We start from the raw sequence: 16,487 nt of genomic DNA, 5'->3' as shown, positions 1-16,487 counted from the left end.
TTTCCTTCTCTGTTCTCAATTCTCAGGGCACTCCTGGATCCTACCTGCCCCGGACAAGGTGCTGAGGCGCATTGTCCTGCTTTCTTGGAACTGACCAAAGGCATCGACTCTCCCATGGGCCCCTTCACCTACTCCCTCAGCTCCCTCCCCTGCTTCCACTGGAGCATCCTGCCTTCCTTTTCCATATCTCTGAGTAGCCAGTAAATGGGAGAGGTTTCCAGCTGACTAGAGCCCTCTTTACTGCTGCCCCAATCCATTTCTCTTTCACCAGCTTTGTCTGCCCTTTACTGTCATCCCCACTTAAAGCTGGAAAGCAGGATGAGGAGAGGCATGAGGAGAGCCTGGGCCCCTCGGTATTTCCCTGGTCATGAAGTGGGAGGCCCAGTGCTCAACACTTTCTGCGGCTCCAGCCCTGTCTCCAGAAGCCTGCCCACCTCTGCCCATTCTCCTGCCTCCTCTTAGCCCAATGGATGTGTCCCACTCAAGACTCGTTCCTGGGAGAAGCCTCTGGGCTCTGCCGCCTCTTGCCAAATGCTTCATGGAAATAAAGAGGAGGGCCCAGAGTCTTCGTACTGCCCCACCGTGGGCCATTTCCAGAGTGGCCTAGAAAGGCCATGGGCTGACTTCATTCATCCTTGGGAAGAAGAGAGATTCCTGTCACTTCTCAAGGTGGGGAGAGGACCAACACCCAAGACTTTGACTGAGACTTTGTAGCCCATTGGAGGAAAGTACTTTTGGGTGGCCACAGATGAAGCCACCTCTCCCAGGGTGAGCTCCAGGGATTTGCCTAGAGTTTGAGGTGCTACAGAACATTATCCACATAGCTTTGGCTGGGCTCCAGGAGGCAAAGACCATCTCCCAAATGCCTTGAAAGCATCTGCCACTGAAGCAGATAGCCCTTGCTCTACGGCCTGATCCCTTCACCCGTACCACAGAGCACAGCCTGGACCTTCTGGAGAGGATGTGGCAGGACAGCTCACCCCAGGTTCTCCATCAGGAGCCTCCCTGCTTCTCTCCCCACCTTGAGGTCTTGGTCTGAAGAAGACTTCAGAACTCACATCTTCACTCCTGGACCTTTACACTCCCAGATGTCAGGTGGACGCTCAAGCAGAGTGCTGATGTGGGGGGAGCCCGAGGCTAGGAGCGGAGATGCCCACCTGTAAAGGAGCAGATCATCTGAACCTCCCACCCCCTCTTCCCTTTGTGAGTGTTTCTGTTGTCCAGACAGTGCCCACCCCCTCCCTCCCCCTCCCCCAGCTCCCTCCACCTCCACCTGTCTTGCCTCCCTGGTGACCTGGACTGGATGGAGAACGTCTCCCTCTCTCCATCTCGGCACTGCCCAAGTGGAGGGCTTCATTGTCTTCTACCCCCCACTTTAACTTCACCTCGTTTTCCCAGTGCTTCTGGGGAACTTAACAGCTACCGTGCAGGCCACAGGGAATATGTGAGGCTTCCCTGGTCGTCTTCGTGTCTCCAGTTTGTCTTTCTTTTCTCCACAGCCCGACATTTACTCTCCTTCCTTGGAATCAGGGGTCCCTTAGCCCCATATCCTTTTCGTATCTTGGGGGCCCCAGGGGCCGAGCAGTCCTCCATCTATACACACCAAAGGCAAAAAAGCCTGGCTACCTCCGCCTTAGCACGTGAAGTTCCCACTCCCCTCCCCTCTGTTTCTGCCCAGCTTTGCTCTTCTTGGGGATTTCAAAGCAACAGAGGGTAGTGAGGGGAGGGAAGGAGGGCAGCCTGTGTCCCTGTGTAGGCAACTGCCTGACTAGGCCCTGACTGCTGTAACCAAGACCAGGACCCCAGCCCTTCTGCCCATTAACAGCCCCCTCCCCTTGATCTTTCAAAGGCAGCTAATTGCTAGCATATCCCCCCTGGTTCCAGGCCTCTTTCCCTTCTGTTTCTTTGTTAAAAGTTGTGTGGAGCTGAAACCCAACCTCCATTTGACTGGGTTTCTGATTAATTTAGTTGGGCTCTCAGAGCTGGCTGTTTGTTGTTTTGTGTTTTAAATGAAAAGCAAGTTTACCCTCAGATTTACGCTTTTCCAAAGAGGCTAGTGTGCTTTTTCTTTCTTTCTTCTTCTTTTTTTTTAATGTTTCAGGTTCTAAGTGAAGTGAGTTGGGGAGGGGTTGGGAGTGGTTGTAACCAAGGTTTAGAACATGATGAGAGAGTTACCTCTGGTCTCCAATCCCCAGCACAGAGCTGGGGCTTGGATAGGGGGCAGAGAGAGAGGATTTCTATTCACCTTTAATATATTTTTACAAAAAGGCAATTTAAAAACAAGCCCACCGCTTCTGTACATGTCTAAATATATTTTTAGAAGTGGGTAGGATTGTGAATTTCTGATACAGGGCCTTTTTATAAACAGGTTACAATAGCATCATACAGACTTCTCTGTTGGGTTTTTTTCCCCTGTTTTTTTCTTATGTTGTCTTACTAATGTAATTTATATATATATTTTTTAGATCCTCCCTTTCCTATAGAGATAAAAGTGATTTATCTTGGCAAAAAAAAAAAAATGAGAGAAAGTAATTATTTTTACAATCTGATCCTAAATGTTAAAGAAGCACCCTATTCTTAAAGGCTGGCCCCATCATTTGCAAATTAATGCACTGCTGAAGATGCAAACTATCTATATAACTGCTCTCAAATTTCATGAAAATTAATCGGAAGTCCTTTTAAATGTCTTTGAGAATTGCTTCAAGTGGCAAAAATCAGAAAATCTACCCATGGGTCACATCAGCTAATTGCTATTTACTTCTCCACTAGTCATTCTTTCAGCCTAGTCTGCAAGTGCACAAAACTGAAACAACTCTCCGGATGACAAATGCCAGTCAAACCAGTTGTTTAGCGTCATGTCATTTTAAAGGACCCGTTGGTTTCCTGAATATTTTTTAACAAGTCAGAATGATGATGTAATGGATTGATTCCAGATGTAACTTGTTAAAATTATTCTATCAGTAAGTTGTACCTGCCATATGCTCCCTCCCAGTTGGTATTGGGGAGCCAATAGGGGAATAAGGATAGACTAGTGTGAAGAGAATAGAGGGTGACAGTCAGTGTATGTGTTTGTACAAGCACACTGTTTAGGACAGATACCTGACAATGTGTAAAGCTAAGTGTTGGAAAAAGAAGCATGTTCTAATTCTTACCAACTAACTTACTCAAGGAAATTCCCTTAGCAGCAAACTGGGGGGAAAGAGGAGAATAAATGTGAGACCATATATATGAAAATAATGTTTGGTAAAATGTAGGTGCTAATCAAATGTGTGTCATTGTTAGAGAGAGGCTAGTCTGTGGAAATGAAATCACAGGGTAAGATATCAAACTAAGCAAACTTATGTGTTTAACAGAGTATTAAATCTTTCATTAAAGTGGTTTGATGGTGGCTTTCTTTTTATCGAAATGCAAGAATTAGTGTGCCATTTTCCTCTTGCAATTATTAGTAAGGTTCAGATGAAAGATACATATTTCTTTCCAAGAATCTCTCCAAATTGCCCTAAGCAAGGGATTCTAAATGTATGTTACAACAGAATATATAGTTTTTAAGATCTTCTAAATAAACATATTCATAAGATGACTACTTAAATTTCAAGTGCAAGTTGGTAAATTGTCTTTAAGAGAAATGTTTAATCAAAGCATTATTTTCTAGACTGGCACTATAAAAAGTTTTACTAAAGGTCAAAACTTCCAGTCCCAAGTAATTATATCGTCAAGAAGAGAAAAAAAGTAAATGAGCAGACACTAGCTAGGCTTTTAAAAATATATATTTTTAAAGTCTTTATACATATATATGTATAAAAATATATATTTTTAAAGAGTTGTCCTAGGATTTCTGGTTGGGACGGCAATGTCACACACCCTCAGCTGCTATAAAGCTGGGGTGACCCTTTCAGTTTATTATCTTATTATACTTATATCTTATTATTACTTACTATAGGACAGCTGGAGCCCAACTACAGTGGTCTTTACCTTCACTTCGCTTCAGCCACTCACTTCAGAGGCTGTGCTCAGAATGCAGAGCTGCTCCACCTCTGAAATCTGAAGCCTGAATATCCCTCTTCCCGACTAGTACCTTTCACTGTCCCCTTTCTTATTCCTCTTACACGTGTTTTTTCCCTTCAACAGGGCTTCCGTTTTCTTCATTTCCAACCAGTCTTTTGTCTCTCTACCCCTCGTCTCTTCTTTTTTTCTAACCTGTGTATACCCTTGATTCCTTTGCATCGCTCTCCTTTGTCAGCATTTGCCCAAAAAAGTTCTAACACAGGATCAATATAATCATAACCGTTCTTTTCTCCTACATTCAGTCAGATGAGCACTGAAGGAGAAAAATAATAACTAGCATTTAACAAACACTTTGCTACATGCAGCACCATTCTAAGTGCTTTGCGTGTATGAACTCATTTTATCCTCACTAGCCATAGGGAGATTTTTGCCCATTTTACACACAAGAAAACAGTTTCATAAGGGTTAAGTAACTTGTACAAAGTATTACATCAATTAGAAGACACCGTCAATTGTAGGCATCTCATTATCTGAGAAAAGCAAAAGAAAAGATTGCAATTCTGATTGTAAGGTGCCTTCATTTGATAGATAAAACCTGATTTCAGTGGTGTTAAATGTGAAAATTTCCATCTAAGAATCCATCAAATATGACACATGAGGGAGATATGGTGCAAGCCCAGGCAGTTTGGAGCTTCATCCATATGCTATTCTGCCCCATAAAAACCAAACAAGCATGCAAAATGGTCTGTTACAAATTCATGGTCTCAAATTTTGCCTGGGCATTTAGTACTTCCTTTAGTCTCTTTCTCTCCCTTCTCTTATCTCCTCTCTTCTTTCTCTTCTTTTCAAAGATTATTCAAAGCCTTTTCACTCTCCTTATATTCCTTACTTAATACCTCCTCTCATTCACTTTTTGTGAATGACTACGGACCTTAGTTCATTAAGAAACTGAGACCATTGGTCACATCTCTCTCAACTCCTGCTCTCCAGCCAACATACCATACACAGATGTATCCATATCCAGAGGGAGCCTTTCTTTCTCCTTGTTCAGAGAGCAAAGCTATCCCTTCTGTGTAATGCTGACTTCCTTATTCCCTTATCCCTGTTGCTTCTATGTCTTCTGAGGTTGTTAGTTATCCTTCTGTCTTGAATTTAAACTCCTCCCTGTCTGTTGGTTTCTCTCCCTCAGCTTGTAAACATGACAAAGACCCAACCCCTAACCTCCTGTTCCAATTCTTCTCCCTCTTCTTTGCTAAACTTCATAGAAAGTGCTTCTCAGGGGCTGTCTGCATTTCCTGGCTTTCCATTTCTGCCTCAGCTCACCATTTCTCCCCCAACACTCAGTCAAAATTGTTCTTAATAAGCGATTTGGTGACGTACTATTTTTTTAGAGCCAATGGAAAATTCTTTGTCTTCATTTTATGGACTCCCTTTTCTGAATCTGTGTGCTGTGGTTTATTTCTTCCCCCTGTGAAAATCTTTACCTCATTGGTTTGCAAGGCACCACATTCTCCTGGTTCCTCTTAACTCTACTTTTTAATCACTTAGATATTGGCATTTCCCAGATTCAATCCTTAGGTTACTATTGTACCCACTTTACATACTTTCCTATGACGTTTTTAACTATTGCCCACAGGTTGACAAAATCCCGAATTTAGACTTCTTTCTTGAGCGCTATGTATGTGTTTATCTTTAGTCCCCTCCTCTTCCTTGACTATTCAGCTTCTCCTTTGGATGTCAGTCATCTCAAGCTTAACGTGTTGAAAGCAAATTCTTTTTTTTATTAGTTTCAGGTGTACAACATGGCGATTCAAAATTTTATCTATTGTAGTCTGTTTGAAGTTATTATAAAATATTGGTTATATTCCCTATGCTGTACAATATATCCTTGTAGAAAAGCATATGCTTGAGTTCCCTTTCCCAAACCTATTCCTCAATCGATTGTTCCTCTCTCAGCTGATGGTTCCAAGCCTCCATTGGCTTAGCCCCCCAAACTTGAAGTAATCTTGAATTTTTCTCTTTTTCTTGCACAACACATCCAGTCTATCAATAAATCCTGTCCTTTCTACCATCAAAATAGATTCAGAATCTGCTAACTTTCACCAACTGTACTGCTACCACCCTTATCTAAGCCACTATTCCATCTCCTCGGGATTATTGCAGTAGCTCCTAACTGGACTCCCTGCCTCTGCCCTCGCTCCCATCTAGTCTGTGCTCTACTGAGCAACCAGAGTGGATTTATGACCACCTTTCTGACCCAATACCCAGAAAACACTCTTATTACACCACGTATGTTCCAAGGCAATTATGCTTGCCCTATGCTCTACCTGGAGCCTTCTCTCACATACGTATGCATGACTCGCTCTTTCACATTAAGAAATCTTTACTTAAATATCTCTTCCTCAGGAAGGACTTCTCAGTATTCCATATAAAATAGCTCTTCCCCCATTATCCTTTCCTAGTCCCACTTTACTTTTTCTTGGTGATCCTTTGTTTTTTTCTTACCATAACTGACACATTACACATATACCTTACCACAGGCTTCAGAATTATAAACACTCATTATTGACTCATGACACTATTTGTTTAGTTAATTAACTAGTTGTGTGTTTGTTTTTGATACACAGCTGTAAACTCATCATTTAACACAGAAACTAGAGTCACAAATCATTATACATATATAATTTTTAAATTAAAATATAAATTTTCTTCTCCCACCCCCACTACAGTATAAGCTCCATGAGTACAGGGACTTTGTTTTATTCCTTCTGTGTGCACAGCATCTAGAATAGTGCCTGACACACAGACACTTGAAAATAAAGTGAGCACTGCATATTTATATACCAATATTTTCAAGGGTAATGTAACTTTCAACATGTCTAAAACCAGAATTAAATCCCCACATCTTTACCTCTGTTCTCCTTTCTCTCTCTGCACTCCTTCCCTTGACTTCCCTTCTTCCTGTCACTTGACTTGTTTCCCCAGAAGCACAGGACTGCTTGGAGGCTCCCTCCCTGCCTTTGATCATGCTAACTTCTCTGCCTGAAGGAGACCATTCCCCCACCATGGCTCCAGGAAAACTGTCTAACTTTTTCTTCAAGAAGGTCACCAGTCACCTCCTCAAACACACTGTCTCTGCCCCCTCTTTCCCCTTTCCCTTTCTCAGGGTTCTCCCACACCAATCTCTATCCCTTGTGCTCACACACTATGCTCCTGTAATTCTCTTCTCCAAGAGGCTGAGAGCTCCTTGAAGTTCAGGAAGCAAGTTGAAGCCCTCATTTATGATCTTTTCCCACTTCCTCGGAAGATAAAGAGAAGCAGACATGAGTATGTTCAGTTCACAGATTGAGAAACTGATTTCAGAGGAAGAGAAAAAGCCCAGAACCCCTAGGAATCCTCTCGAGATCTCTTGCTTTCTACCGCTTGGGTAGAGGGAATGTTCCTCGTGTCTTTGGTAAACCTTGCTATAAGCCTGGGTTCCTCCCTGTGCCCCTCTGGAAGGTAACCATGGATACTATTGAGCTGGCACAAAAGCCTTCAGTTAGTGGAGGCTACCAGTGGTTTTCAGGATGCTTAGAGGGTTTTGAGGTGAAGGGGCAGAACCTGGAAACCGTGGCAAAGGTAAGACTTTTGCCTCAGGCTCTTGGTCTGGGTGTCTTTCAGTTCAGGTGGGCCCTAATTCTCAGCAGAGCCCCGAAAAGGTGACAGGCCTGACTAGGATGTTAACTAGCTTTGAGCTGAGAACCAAAGAGAATCCCAGACGTCCCCTCTTCTTGGAAAGCAGGAACCCCTCTGTGAAATCTTGAGCAGTGGGCTGACGCAAGCAATACGAGCAGCAGCTCGGGCTCCTGGGGTGATCCAAGCCACAGAGCCTGGAGCTAATGGGGTCTCCTGTCCCCAGTCCAGGGGAGCTTCCAGTGGTGCCTTGTCCCTCCCCACATCCTTGCCTCAAGGGTGTGTTTCTTTTCGGAGCCCAGGACCACAGGCGGGCAGGAGAAATTCACACCCAGGATGTCACTGGAATGCACCTTCGTTTCCTCACTGACCGCTGCGAGGGCACCCACGTGCATTCTCCGACCCTAGGAGTCCCGAGTCTTCCCCGCTGTCACTTTGTTCTCCAACAAGGACCGTCTGGAGCGTAGAGCTCTAGGCAGCCCCACTGGCTCCTTGAAGGCGCGGGACTGGGCCCCAGCTTTCCAGTTCCTGGCCAGCAGTGTCACGGCTCCCAACCACACAAAGGCTCAGTTCCGCTGGTGCGGGGGGCGGGTAGGGGTCAGTGTCAATGAGGTGTGTGCGGCTAAGCCTCCTTGTTTTCTGAAAAGAAAGCTTCAGGGGAGGGAGGGAAGAGGAGGGTGCAGGAGATGGACTTGGGGGCGAGAGGTGGCGGCCGTTTCCCGGCGTTTTGACGTAGACTTGAAGAGGCGCCGAGCACCCCCGCTGCTTAAGAAGAGGCACCGTAACCCTCAGGACGCTGAAGGTGGGGACCGTCGCTTGCTCAGGGAGCAGTGTGAACATGTGAGAGTCCGCCTGCCGATGCAGGGGATGCGTGTTCGTGCCCCGGTCCGGGAAGATCCCACGTGCCGCGGAGCGCCTGGGCCCGTGAGCCATGGCCGCTGAGCCTGCGCGTCCAGAGCCTGTGCTCCGCAATGGGAGAGGCCACAACAGTGAGAGGCCCGCCTACTGCAAAAAACAAACAAACAAACAAACACCTCTTACTTCCGTGACTATAACCATAGCTATACTATTTTGGGCTGAAACTGAAATTGTAAGCATTCAGCATTTCAGAAACAAGAGATGAGAACAACACCCCCATACTGATTAGGAGCCGAATATTGATTTGTCAGCAGAGTAGCTATTTATTAATAACATCATGGTAGCTCTCTGCAGCAAAGTATTATTCCTGAGCCATTATGACCTAAGGTGGAACACATGAAAGGTGGTAACTGTTCTTGAGTCTCAAAACTACAGTTTCAATGCCACACAGAGAGATAAGATGCTTAAGGCATTTTATCAGGCATTTGGTATTTTGAGAAATGCGAGTTGAACCTAAGAAATAAAAGGAGCCAATCCAAGTAGAAACTCGTGGTTACAGGTAATCAAAATGGCTCTCTACTTCACTGAGTTCTCAGAAAGTTGTATAACCTCTCCTTTCTTGGTGATGTGTTGCCTGGAGCCACATTTCATTACTTATGGTTAGAAACAAAGAACTAATATTTTCTTTATTAAAGTTAAAAAAAACTCCGAGAAAGCCTTGTACTCAGATATTTATATGGACCAAACACTCAGATGAAAGGAGGAAAATGTAGACATTCAGTCCATTTTTGCTTTGTTCTCAGGGTCTATACCGACTAGGTAGCTGCCCCTATGAAATAAAAAGCCTTTGACTTTTTACAGACAAATGAACTACCGATGAATGTTTGTGGAAGAAAGCCTTTGACTATCAACGTCTGTAGGATTTCCAGTTAGTTACCCAGAAAGGCAAACAATTCATATGTCCACAAATCACATATCACTTATGTTAGCCGACTATTACAAATATTTTGTGACAGAAATCATCTCTCTGTTTGGGTGACTCTCCTGCAATAATTTGAGAGTTAGCTAAGTAGCTTTGCAATTAGTTTGGTTAAAAAGCTTTATATATATTTACTTTTATTATAGTGAAAGAGAAGGATAAGTATTGAATTCCTTGCACAAAAAAGTGATTGCTATGTAAAACTGAGCTTCTTGCACAAAAAGTGGTTGACAGCTAAAAATCATGTTGACATCTTGCTTTGGAAACAAGAGATTTTGTTTCTACCATGGAAAAATTAAGCCCTGAAAGCATCCCTAGCGGAATAATCCCAACCCCTCATAATGCTGTTCTTCCTCTTTTATAGATTCTCTGAGGGCCTGAGGACGCATTAACCTTTCTATTCAATGTGAGAGAGACTGTTCTATACAATGTGTTAAATGGGGCTAACCCTTGTTCTGGGAACCATTTCAGAGAAAGGGAGAAGCGTGGTATCAGAAACCTACTGACATCCTGGTTCTGGACACTGGTTGAACTACGGTGATTTAGAAATGAAGTGGGTCATACTTGTAAATATGAGTTTTCAAAAGTGGTGAGAGACAGCGTCTGGGTCTATTAGCAGATGAGCATGACTTTAACATTTCGTTTGCTTGGATTCTCTCCCGTGGTCTAAGGTTTTCTGTCTGAAACATTTGTAACTGGGGAAGGTAAGGTAGGGCTTCAACACTCTTTACAACCAGCAGGACACTAGAGCGTTTCCAGACCGGCTGGGCATTCAATAAATTGTTTAATGCAAATGCTTCCAGTGTGTGGTTTGTTGCTTGATCTTTCTGGTCTTGAACTGGATCGATGCAATGGTTGTATAGTAGATCTTTTGGACAGTTCTCTCACTTATGCCTGTTACCTAGTGAGGAAGAGGTATTGAACTGGAAACTCAAGAAATCTGTTCCAAAATCAAATTTCTTTTTCTGCTGGTGATGACCACCTATGTTCGGTATCAAGGGCAGATGTCATGTTTGAGAACAGAGGGGGTCAATTTTCTGATAGCAGCTCTGGATCAGGCTTACAAGCTGAAAAAACCCACAAACTTATATATGAGAATTTGTAAACTTCTCACTAAGATTTAATCAATGACTTTGCGGATGTTGCACATTTGTTGGAGTCTAGATATTCTCTTACATGATTATTAATTCAAAGCCATGTGTAAATGGATGCCCCAAGATGTGTGTTAGGTATGAAACTTCATCAAAATATGGGATCCCAAGATAGGATGGATATACATATACATACATACAAACATAGATATGTGTATATATATTCGAATATGTAATATGCTCTTCTAAATCTATGCCTATAAAAATTATGTATACATTTAAATTCCCCTAGGATATCACCCTCAGATATGTCAGAAGCATGGGGCCTGTTAAAAGAAATGTACTCTGCTTCAGGAGCTGCTGGTCATTACAGGAGGGGTGGTCACCTCAATTTCTGAAGGTTTTTAAGGAAGGGGTGAGGGGAGGGTTAAAAAGGAGCCTGATTGCAGAGTGGCTGAATGGTGAAGCAGTGTGTGCTCTCCACATATTTTAGTAGGTTTCAGTAGCTTCAGGTACGTGTGACTAATGACACTTGAATTTGGTCGATACAAGTCAATTTTATAAGCATAAGGGGCTGCAGTTTTGTTCTAATGAGTACTGATGCAATCTCAAAGCTTGCATGGATTGAAGATCGTCAAAAGTTAGAAGTCATTTGTGCTTTAAAGCAATGTTTTTTCCCCTCAGTCTGTATTATAATACATGATTTTATTTCCTTCATTTCACTTTTGCTCTTTTAAATTATCTTGTTTATTGATTTGTTTACTTAAATATTGTTAGTCTTTTCCAGTAGAATATAAGTTCTAAAGAGCAAAGGCTTAGCTTATTATGTTCATTGATGTATATCCCCCATGCCTATAACAGTAAATGTCACAGTTGTGTGTGTGTGTGTGTGTGTGTGTGTGTGTGTAATATAGAACAAATGAATTGCTTTGGTTTGGGCATCTGTGTCAGTACATTTCAATGTCTTGTTCTTTGCCTGTCTTCATCTGCTGTGTTCCTCATTATTTGGGGATTCATCGTGGTTTAAATCATATCTTGATAATCTCTCATTTCACCCAGTAGAGGACATGCTTTGAAATACCGGGTACTGGGTCATTTCAAAAACCTCCTCTCTGCTCAGGAAGATGCGGTGGATGGACGCTCCTATCTCTCTGTCCTGACCTCACTCCAGAGAAGAACAGGGATGAGACTGGTGATAAAAGAGAATAGTGACTGTTGTCATCCTTAGAGGGACTGGATTTCAGGGTAGGGTGTGGTATGCTTGTGATTTCCTTCCTTGTTTTATTAGCACTGATTAAATGACTAGGTGGTCTAATAGAAGACATCCTAAATAACCAAAAACTTCTACTATTTTTGGTGAGTGAATTTTTGCGTCATTTGTTTTCTATACGGAATGAAACCATGAGTTTAAAGGTCTTTTCTAAAATAACTTCCATAGATGATATGGACTTATAAATTTTTTTTACTTGAAATTTAAGTAAACAGAAAGGGATTAAGCGTAATCCTTTTTTCTTTTTTATTGCGGTACATGGGCCTCTCACTGCTGTGGCCTCTCCCGTTGCGGAGCACACGCTCCGGACGCGCAGGCTCAGCAGCCATGGCTCACGGGCCCAGCAGCTCCGCAGCGTGTGGGATCTTCCCGGACCGGGACACGAACCCGTGTCCCCTGCATCAGCAGGCGGATTCTCAACCCCTGCGCCACCAGGGAAGCCCAATCCTTTGTTCTTGATATAATCTATCAGTCCGTTGGCCTTTTGTATGCGAGTATGTATTTATTTATTCAACTACTTATTTATTTAAAATCCTATAAAAATATCTATGAATCTACTACTCAGTGTGATAATTAGAGCATTGACAGTAGTTAACATTACCTGGGAAACTTTTCCATCATATCCATTGGACTCTTCACTCTTCCCTTCTAATGTAATTACTACCTTGACTCCTATAATAATCATTTCATTGCCATTTGAAAGCATACCTAGTTTTATATTTTTACATATTTCTAATACACATGTTGTTTGGTTTTAGTAATTTTTTTTTTTTTTTTTTGCGGTATGCGGGCCTCTCACTGTTGTGGCCTCCCCCGTTGCGGAGCACAGGCTCCGGACGCGCAGGCTCCGGACGCGCAGGCTCAGCGGCCATGGCTCACGGGCCCAGCCGCTCCGCGGCATATGGGATCCTCCCAGACCGGGGCACGAACCCGTATCCCCTGCATCGGCAGGCGGACTCTCAACCACTTGCGCCACCAGGGAGGCCCCTGGTTTTAGTTATTTTAACTTTATATAAAGGGTATTGCAATTTTATATATAATCTTAGGAGACTAATTTTTTTCTTCTCAATATTATATTTATAACACCATACATGGTGTTCCAACTAGCTGTACTTCATTTTAACTCCTGTGATAACCAATTGGGCGAACATACTACAGCTTATTTATTTATTTATTCCCTACTTTTTTGGCATTTGAATAGTTTCTGGGTATTTTCCATACGATTGGTATCTCTGTAAACTTTCTAATATATATATTTATTAGTGTACAAGTGAAAGACTTTCTCTGGTGTTTATACTGAGGGGTGTAATTGCTTACTCATGGGGTATATCAATGTTTAAGTCCTTTCTACAGTGATTGTACCACTTTTAATTCTTAATTTCAATAATTTTCTAAACTCCAGGATTTCAAGACATTTATTCAATTAATAGATTATTACCACAAATCATAGAATAATAAATTGGTAAAGCAGAAAAGAATTTTGAGATTATCCATTTGGACCCATTTAATTTGCAGAGAACATTGATATGTAGGAGAGTTGAAATTATTTGCTCAAAGTTCTAGAAAGAAGGGGCTTTCAGATCTATCACCAAGTAGATTATGCAGCCATCATTGTATCTTTTTTTTAACATTTTTATTAGAGTATTGCTTTACAATGGTGTATCAGTTTCTGCTTTATAACAAAGTGAACCAGTTATACATATACATATGTTCCCATATCTCTTCCCTCTTGCGTCTCCCTCCCTCCCACCCTCCCCATCCCACCCCTCTAGGTGGTGAAAAAGCACCAAGCTGATCTCCCTGTGCTATGCGGTTGCTTCCCACTAGCTATCTATTTCACGTTTGGTAGTGCATCATTGTATTCTTACCAGCATTTTCTGTTTCTCAAGTGTGCAATGTTTGGTGAATAATATGAAAACTTCTGTTTTTAAGGTAAAGAAGTTAAGATCTAAGAAAATAAAGATAAACAGCAGTGGAGTTATGCCAATTTAGCGTTAAAGTTGAATTTATTCAATGCACCGTTTTCCATCAGGTCACATTGCCTTATGGGATTGACTTTGGTGATTGCTTCCCCAATAGCCATTCCCAACTCCCTGGACAAAGTACTTTACTGTCTTACACTGGAGCTCTTTCCCTCAGACTTACTTGTATCTATAAATGACCATGTAACATCTTTGTAGTCCACGAATTAAGACTTAGTCCACTGATGAAGGTCATAGAAATGCTTTTACTTTCTTGATTAAAAAATAGCAGATGTGTGGGGACTTCCCTGGTGGCACAGTGGTTAAGAATCCGCCTGCCAATGCAGGGGACACTGGTTCGAGCCCTGGCCTGGGAAGGTCCCACATGCCGTGGAATAGATAAGCACGTGTGTGACAACTTCTGAACCTGTGCTCTAGAGCCTGCAAGCCACAACTACTGAGCCTGCGTGCCACAGCTACTGAAGCCTGCATGCCTAGAGCCTGGGCTCCACAACAAGAGAAACCACTGCAATGAGAGGCCTGTGCACCGCAATGAAGAGTAGCGCCGCTCACCGCAACTAGAGAAAGCCCGTGTGCAGCAACAAAGACCCAACACAGCCTAAATAAATAAATGAATAAACTAACACATAAATTAATTAATAGAAAAATATAACAGATGTGGCTGGGCTGAAACAACCCTTTCACCTACTTCCTGCCTTGAATGTAGATGTGATGTTTGGAGCTGCGGCAACTAACCTGTGAGTCCAAGGAAAGGTTAAGGGAATCATAGAAACATGGGCCTGATATCCTTGGGCCACTGAACTAACATCAGCAGCCACATGTTTCCAGGTTTCTTATTAGGTAAGAAAAATAAACCCTTTTCATTTAAGCAATATATATATATATCTGTATGTACATATATATGTATATATATGTATATACATATATACTTAGGTTTTCTTTTACTGGTAGCTTAATGAATTCCTAGTTAATACACCATGTTACAAAAAATGATCTCAAACTAGATTTCGAATGTTTCCCTTTTTCCAACGACTGAACATAAAAATCCTGTCACTGGATGAGCAATGTTTTTTCCCTCAGGGGAAATGAGTTTATACTTTTATGCTTAACTTCTACTTTTAGATTATAGTCTTTTAATCAAAAACCCCATTTCAGAGGATGTGTCCATAATCACATCAAAGCAATATTTCCATTCAGCAAAAGCGTGATTTTAAAAAAAAGGGGGGCACCAAATAAAGAAAAAAACAAAACAAAACTCTAAATTGGCTGACGGACATTTTGATTTCTTTTTCCGGACATGAAAAAGAAATTTCATCAGTGCAAAGTTGACTAATGACACTCACTACTCCAGCCTCGGGTTCAAAATGAGACTATTCTCATAAATAAATTCAAGCAATATTAATTAAGAAGTTATATGTGTGTTGGGCTCTAAAGCTGAGAGTAGTCAGACATGATTCCCTGTCTGAAAGAGCTTGCTGCTGGTTAGGGTAGGAGGGGGATGGGGAGGAGAGACAGATAAGCATACATAACAAATAGAATATAGTAAGCATATAATGGAAGTATGCACAAAATTGTTTAGGAATCTAGAGCAGAGTAGACTAACTCCCCTAGACACACGCAAGTCAAGGAATAGTTTCTCATCCCAGGAGCCCTTCTCATACTGTAAGATGTTTTATGCCTTCAACATATAGGTCTATGTCCTTATTTGTCCTTTCACAGATGTTTTCTTCTTTGCAGAACTCCTTAAGTGTCAGTGGACCTCCGGCTTTCTGAGCTGTAAATCCCTCTGCTCCACCTATTATGTTGAAGTAGAGATTATATGTTGTTTTTTGATATATGTTGTTTTTGATATATGTTGTTTTTTTCCATCCTAACTGAAGCCTTAGGGAAAAAAACTTCCTATTGCTAAAAGCTTAGATCTTGTCATTGTTGCCGTGGTATGTAAAACAAATAGAAAACAAATCACTTGTAGTCTCCTTTGGAAATGAGTAGCCCAAAAGATGGGACAATTCTGAAAAGCCAATACTTACAGTAGTCACTCTTAAAGTGCTGGGGTTATTGCAAAGACATACACTCATCTCTTGACAAAGCCACAGGAATCCCTATGGGCTTTGCAACCTACTGGAAAGAATGGGCAAAAGATGAATGTATCTTGAGAAGTACCCTAGAAAGGAACCACCACTAAACGTGTTATCATAACCATAGTATTTTCACTTGTATAAGTAGGAAAACTAGGAATGAACCATTCTTGTATTCCCGAGTAGCTTTCCTTTTCTGCACATTTTAGAATCAATGTCCAGTATCATCTGACTACTTACTTCAACTTGTCCTTATGAATTTGATGACACTTAAAGACTGACTAATCCATTTATCCCAATGGGCATTCCAGGAAATTGTCCTTGTTTATTGCCATCTTCAAATGATGGAAAAGCATTAAAAAAATGAGAGAGATTGGCTACTCTGAATTGCCCATCACCGCCACCGGGCTTCTCCCGGCGATTTTTCGGGCTGTTTTGATCTCCAACCGGGCCGCCGGTTCATCTCCTTCCTCGTTGGTTTGCTCGCGGCGATCTCCTGCCGGCCCAGCGACGCCGCCGCTTGCCTGTTCGTCTGGCGGCCGCCGGCCT

Source organism: Mesoplodon densirostris, chromosome 8 (assembly GCF_025265405.1).
Source record: "Mesoplodon densirostris isolate mMesDen1 chromosome 8, mMesDen1 primary haplotype, whole genome shotgun sequence".
Taxonomy (NCBI): Eukaryota; Metazoa; Chordata; class Mammalia; order Artiodactyla; family Ziphiidae; genus Mesoplodon; species Mesoplodon densirostris.
The sequence above is the reverse complement of the archived record's forward strand: the minus strand, read 5'-3'. Positions refer to the sequence as shown.